The sequence below is a fragment of the Podarcis vaucheri genome, assembly GCF_965113315.1.
Source record: "Podarcis vaucheri genome assembly, chromosome: 14".
In the NCBI taxonomy this organism is placed as follows: Eukaryota; Metazoa; Chordata; class Lepidosauria; order Squamata; family Lacertidae; genus Podarcis; species Podarcis vaucheri.
In genome coordinates this window covers 50,301,241-50,308,622 of record NC_138752.1, presented here as the reverse complement: position 1 = coordinate 50,308,622, position 7,382 = coordinate 50,301,241, and positions in this window count along the sequence as shown.

Below are 7,382 nucleotides of genomic sequence, written 5' to 3'. Positions count from 1 at the left end.
TTTAAAAACGTCATTTTTAAAGCATTCCACCCCCTACTGAAAAAGAAACGCTTTCACCTAGTGCAAGTGTGTGGAGGAATGATTCCTGGTTTCAGTTGTCTCTATACAAATGCACAGAGTATGGGAACCAAGCAAGAAGAACTTGGGCTCTTAATTCAAGATGGGAAATATGGTCTAACAGGCATTACAGAACCCTGGTGGGGTGAAAGTCATGACTGAAATGTAGAAACTGAGGGGTACAACCTGTTCAAAAGGAATAGATTGAACAGGAAGGGGGGAGGAGTAACATTATATGTATATGCACACTTGTGAAAGAGATCCATGATGTAAACATTTCATCAAATATAAAATTACTGTAACCTTTCATAAATGGCTGGGTTACACCACAGAGAAAGCCTTCCTAAACAGAAATGACCTCAGCCCTGGCCAGCATAGCCAATAGTCACTGATGATGGGAGTTGCAGTCCAGCAATATCTGGAGGTCTCCACCCCTCTTAAACCAGGAGCTGGGCATAAACAGTGGAGGAAAGCTGTCACCTCCATGCCCTACATATGAGTCTCTGATGGGCATTTGCCCAAAAGAAGAAAAATGATGGCCATTAGTTTTTATGAGACAGATGCAGACACAGTCTACCCCTCCAAGCACCTTCACTGTAATCCTGTAAGGAGGATTCTTCTGGATCAGGCCAATGGGCCCTCTAGGCCAGCATCCTCTTCTCACAGCTGTCAATCACGTGCCTGCAGAAAAACCCAAAAGCAGGACGAACCTCTGGCCTGGTCGAGCCGAGCTCTTCTTATGTAGACCAGTTTACAAATCACCTGACTGTGTCCTCAAAAGAAAAGTGTGTTTTCTTTTCTCTTTAAGGATCTGAACCAAATTTATGCCAACCCTTACTGTTTATTTAACTAATCAATGACAAGGTACTTGACGAGCCGGCTTAAGTGCCCGCACTGTGCCCTTTTATACTGCCTTAAATCTCACCTCTAAGTCAAATTTACAAGTAGTCCACATAAATGGCACATGGATTGCATCACTCCAATGTGGGGTGGGTGGGTGGGTGTGTCATACGACTGAACGTTTTCCAAACTTGAAAGCTCCATGCATGTAGAAGTCCAGGGGAAGTTTTCTTTTTTTGCCTTCCCCTCGTTCTGCCTAGTTTTCTGCTGGTACATTTATTTTTTTAATCTTTGGGAGAGATTTCAAGCATGCCAGTTCCGTGTCTCACACACAACCAGCACCCCCTGCCATCCAATATGGTACATGCTAGAAACAGGCAGGAACACAAACACACGCACACCCCTTTCTAATCTGCTCTTTCTGTAGTTTGTCAAAGAGCAAATGCAAGATTGTTCCTGGATTGTACCACTTCACTTTGGGTAGTGGGGGGGGGTCACCTCACTGAATACTCCTTGGTACGAAAGAAAAAGTCAATCTGCTGTAGGGTGAGGGTCATAATGGGCATCTGATTTCCATGCAGAAAGTCCAGGGTTCAAGCTCCAGCATTCCCATGTAAGACTGGGGAAAGCTCCCTGAGGTCCACTGCCAGTCAGTGCAAAATGGCAGCCTCCAGAAGTTGTGGCTTGCAACCAAGGAAAGGTTTAGACCAGGCATGGCCAAGCTTGGGTGTCCAGCTGTTTTGGAACTACAATCCCCATCATCCCTGACCACTGGCCCTGCTACTAGGGATGATGGGAGTTGTAGTCCAAAATCAGCTGGAGACCCAAGTCTGGGAAACACTGGTCTAAATGAACGTAATATTTAATTTATGTGTTAGCTTAATAGAACACCATTTTTCTCCAAGGAGCTGAAGGTAGTGTGTGTGGCTCTCCTACCACCTCCTATTTTACCTTCCCAACAACCCTGTGAGGCATGATAGATGGTGACTGGGCCTCAAGGTCATCCAGTGAGCTGAGTATTCAAGCCCTGGTATCCCAGGTCGTGGTCCAAGATGGTTTCACATCCATTGCCCAGACACTAAGTTCCAGTGCCAAGGGCCTTCTGGCGGTTCCCTCGCTGCGAGAAGCCAAGTTACAGGGAACCAGGCAGAGGGCCTTCTCGGTGGTGGCACCAGCCCTGTGGAACGCCCTCCCACCAGATGTCAAAGAGAAGAACAACTACCAGACTTTTAGAAGACATCTGAAGGCAGCCCTGTTTAGGGAAGCTTTTCATGTTTAATAGGTTATTGTATTTTGGTGTTCTGCTGGAAGTCGCCCAAAGTGGCTGGGGAAACCCAGCCAGATGGGCGGGGTATAAATAAATTATTATTATTATTGACTGTTATGGAAGATCATATTGCTTCTCAGGATTCTTAACTTTAATGCTGACCGTACCTTACAAATGTTACCTGTTGCAAAGCAAGAATGGAGAACCTGCATAAGCTCTCCAGGTGTTTTTGGACTACAGCTCCCATCATCCAAGAGCGTTGGCCATTCTGGCTGAGGATGATGGAAGCTGGAGTCCAGCAACATCTAGGGCAGGGTTTCTCAAACTTAAGTCTCCAGCTGTTGCCGGACAACAACACCCATCGTCCCTAAGTAGCAGAGCCGGTGGTCAGGGATGATGGGAATTGTAGTCCCAAAACAGTTGGAGACCCAAGTTTGGGAGACACTGATCCACCACAGCTTCACCATCTAAAGGATGCTGGTCCTTTTCCAACCCAACTGGAAACGAAATATTTGATATGCTAGTAGGATTTATCCAGAGAGGAAGGGGTTTCTTTTCATAGATGGTGTACAGAAGGGGAAGGAGAGTTCCCAGTGCTGTTGGACTTCAGCACCCATCAGCCCTTGCCAGCATGTCCAATAGCCAGGGATGATGGGAGTTGTAGTCCAACAAATACCTGCAGTGGCACAACCTGGGTCCTATCCCTGCCACAAAGGACTTTTTTTAATGCATCACGTGTCCTGTGGCTGTGACGTCATACAGCATCCACCCTCTTCTGCAAAACCTCACAGTTTTGTCCGGGATTCCGCCCCTTTTTCAAATCTCCTGTTATCCAAGCAAAGTAGAAGGCTTGACGCCAGCAACTTCAGAATGGAACCTTGCAGTTCTTTCTTCAGAAAATAAGAACCGGACGAACAACCACACCCTAGGCCAACCCCAACCTCTCTCACCACCAAAGGAGCACAAAAGTGAATAGCAGAGAACCTGCACAAGGGACGCAGTCACAAAACCCCACATATATTAAGTATAATAGAAACATCGCCCCCCGACCCCACCCCACCTCTTTCCCCCTCTTCTTCCTAATGTCTCTGCAAATGAAACTGATCTGTAAAAAAATGTTACTTGGGGGGGAAAGGAAGAGAGAGAGAGAGATTGCACATACTTTTGTAAACCAAGAAAATATTTAATAAAAATACATCAAAGAAAGAAAAGAAGAACCGAGTTGCTAGGTCAGGCCAAAGGTGGGTTTAATCCTGCATTCAGCAGCGTCCAGGCAGCTGCTTCTGGGGTGCTTAAAGTCCCACCCTCCATTCCCCATCTGTCTACCTCCAGCAGCTGATATTCTAAGGTAGGCTGCCCCTATACATGCAGGTTCTGTTTAGATTCCACCTTTAAAAAATGAAGAAGGGTTCCTTTAAGGTTCCTTGACCTCAACCCTCCGACCCTAATAAATGTAATTAAAGGGAAGGAATAAATCGGGGGAGTGGGGGGATATTTCCCATTTACCTCGCTTAGTCCTCACCCTTTGAAGAAATCCTGATTACTAGAATAGTAGGGTGGAATTTAAAATAGCAATAATAACAATAATTAAGAGGTTGAAGAGTAAATGAAACTAATGAAGAAAATTAACAGCAATTAGTGCCGTCTGGGCGTTTCAAAGGCTTCTGCGCGCGCAGGAGAGGGGAAGAGTATCTACTGACAATTAAAAATGATACTTTGCGCATAAACAAAGGAAATTAGGCTCTGGAATGATATTAAACAGTCTAAAATTAACTGAAAAATTGTAATAAGTGGGGGATTAAGGGGAAACCTGGCATTAATTCATGGCTATGAATGCAGAGCCCCTGTAGAAGCGAGGCAGAGGTATGTTGAGCCTTTAATTAGTACTTGGCTCCAGCGTTACCTTATTCAGAATTGCTCGTTGATGTAATTACGCCATAAACAGACAAGAATCGTTTGTTCAAATAACCTGCAGGTGAGATTTGAACCGCAGACACTCACGCACGCGGAAATCCGAAATCTAGATCTCTGTATCTAGGGTTGCCACTTTCAACAGCACCCCCCCCCCAGTTGAATAGGGTGTTTTCAGATTATTATTATTATTATTAAAATATAAATATATATTTGTGTGTGTGCATTCCCTTCATATTAATATTTTCTAATCCCAACTTGAATGACAGGTACTGCTTTCCTACGGGTTTCTGTGTGTATCTTCTCTCTCTCTTTCTCTCCTTTTTAAAGAATGCCGAAATTCTCCTGAAACGCTGTAAACTTTCAGATAAAGCTGAACAGGCAAAGAGGCTGTTGAAGCGATCAGATTACTGATAGTCATTGAAAGTCCCCCAAATAGGATTTTGAAATCGGTCGCTCCTGCTCCTTTAATAGAATTCCAGATAATCTTTTATCACAACAAGACACCCATAGAATTATTTAAACAGATCGGGGCTGCTCCGGCAGCAAATTTCAATTATTCTAATGCTTTAATAAACGTGTGGGGGGTGTATGTATTAAACTCTAGCTTCTTGATCCAAATTTTACGATTTAACCGCTCTGGGTTTCCCCCACCCACCCATTCCAGCTGTAACTACATCCTGCTGTTTGTATATTATTATTATTATTATTATTATTATTATTATTATTATTATTATTATCATTATTATCATTATTATTATTATTTATCTTACTTTCTGAGGAAGGAGGTCCCTTATCAAAATTTGGAGCGGGGGAGTTTGAAGTGATTTGAAGGAAACTGATCTGGTTAAAATTCAGAACGTGTTTATATATATATATATATATATATATATATATATATATATATATATATGGGGGGAGGAAGAGAAGCCATCTCAAAATGCGTCAGAGGCTGAAAGGAAATAATATGGAAGTGAAGGGAGAAAATAAATCAGTAAAGAGCGGGCGGCTGAAGAACGCGGGAAAATTAAGAGGGGAAGATTGAAAGGCTCGGATTTGGCGGCTTTGTTGCTAAAATCTTTTGTTTCAATATTTATTTCCACCGGAGGTTAATACCTCCTCTCTTTAAAAACGCAACAGCAGGTGAGGAGGGAAAGGGCAGCCCTTCCGGATCTGTCAGTATCAACCCGACTAAAAGGAACAGGATTAGTGAGCAGTAGGGGAGAAACAACATTTTAAATTATCATCACATTATGGCGACGGCTGAGATGTCTTGGAAGGGGAATGGATCAAGCACGCAGCTGACGCGGAGGCTCCTTCCCGCCGCGCGCGCGCCCGCGCGCTCTTTCAGCGTTTCCAGAGAGAAATATACTTTCCAATATAAATAGAATCCGGGGACGCCCGTCGAAAGAAAGGGAGAGAGTCGACGGGGCTGGAAAGTGATTTTTATTTTTATTTTTTAAGGCCCAACCTCGCCCCTGCCCTCGGTAGCCCAGAAAGGCAAATAATCGGAAGCCAATTTGAAGGCTCGGGGATTAGTATTATTTCTGGAAAGGGCTTCTTTCCTCCCTTTTACCCTCGCCCCTTTTTTATAGCCCCAAATTTATATATATGTTGAAAGTCGGTGGTATAATCCCAGGGGCTCCCCTCGACGGCCCTTCTACAGCTTTTCCATCCCCGCCACCCCCAACCCCTCTTTTTCAAGCCGATTTAAGACAGAATCCGCAGGGAAGTTCTCCACCCAAACACACCAGGGGGGAATTGTTTTTTTTAAAGAAAAGGGTCGGTGAAAGGGAGCGGTTTAAAAAAACAAGGATAGAAAGCAGCCAGCAACAGAAAACATTTCTGGGTGGATGAGGCATCTATCCTAAATCGGAAAAGGGGGCTCTTTTCGACCCCGTTTTCCCCCTTGCAGCGAAGGCGCAAGGCGATGCTCTAGGGTGGCCAAAGCGCACCTCTCCAGAAAGGGCCCTTAATGGGGAGAAGGGTGCTATGAGCAAGGCGCCACCCTTCTATTTTGGCAAGGGGGCTCGCTTTGCTCTCCCTGTCTTTGAGTCGGCCTCGTGGACCAAGAAGAACCACTTCGAACCTTCCCAGCAGAGCTGGGGGAAGTTAGGAGCTGCCAGATCCCATAGCTGCCCCTTCGCTTCTCTGTCACCCCATCCGCACCCCCAGCGCGCCTCCTCGTTTCCTAGGAGGCAGCGAACTGCCTGGGCCGTCCAATCGCCAGTCAGGTGTGCTCGGAAACTATTACGTCAGTGGGATTTTACTCCCAGGTAACTCTGGGGAGGGAGGAAGAGTCAGCCAAGCCTCAAGCCTGCCGGGCTATGGTCTCCCCTCAACGCCTTGGGGGAGAGCAGCAGGAACAATCCGTTCTTGTCCTGCGTAAGAGGAGAGGGCCGCGAAAGGTTTCGCTTCTGACACCATGTTGAGTCTGCGGCGAGTTGGGAAGAAAAACGCGTTCATGGAAAGCGACCAGGAGGCAGACTAAACAACTCCGCAAGTCATGTGTACCCAAAATCGTCACTCCGACCCATCCAGTCCTTTTATGGCTTTTTCTTCTCTTCTCCCACCCAGCCCCCAGCCCCCCAGCGCCACCCCATCTCCTCCCATCCCCTCTCAACCATACTAGTCTTGTTATATAACAAGGGAGCCTCAGACACGCGTTGCTTTGCTTGTTTCAACCCTGTCTAGAAAAAGGCGGCAGCAACAGACAGGAAAAAGCCTCCGGGCGCTGCAGCGGAGTTATTAAACAGTTCAGTTTGTTAATATTTCAAGCTTGACCCTGCGAAAGGTGGGGAAGAGATGCTTCTTAGCCTGCCCGTACAGCGGAGACTTTTCCCCTCTCTCTTTCCAACTCCCACTCCCCTCTTTGTAATCATCTGTTAACTATACAAACAGCTTCGCTGCTGAGGATTATCTGATAATCGTATTTTATTAACTGCAAGAGGCATTCCTGCAAATATTTGGTTTTTATTATCTTACGGGGTATCAAATATACGATTCCGAATTTCCTACACGCTTCCCCCACACCCCATGTGTTGCCTTTAAGGCTTGTGAAATAAACAACGCCCCTCCCCCGAAGAAAGTGAAGGGGGGGGAGGAAGTTAAGGAAAGTTTCCTCTTATTATTATTATTATTTATTATTTTGAAAGGAGAGGCGGTAAACATTTCCCTGTGTTTGACCGACGTAATTGTGCAAATCTTATTAGCAATATGCATATATTTACTGTCGTGCTAGCCAGTGTTAAATGGATTTTAAATTATATAATTACCAGCAGCTCTCTAGTCCTAAATGGATATCGAG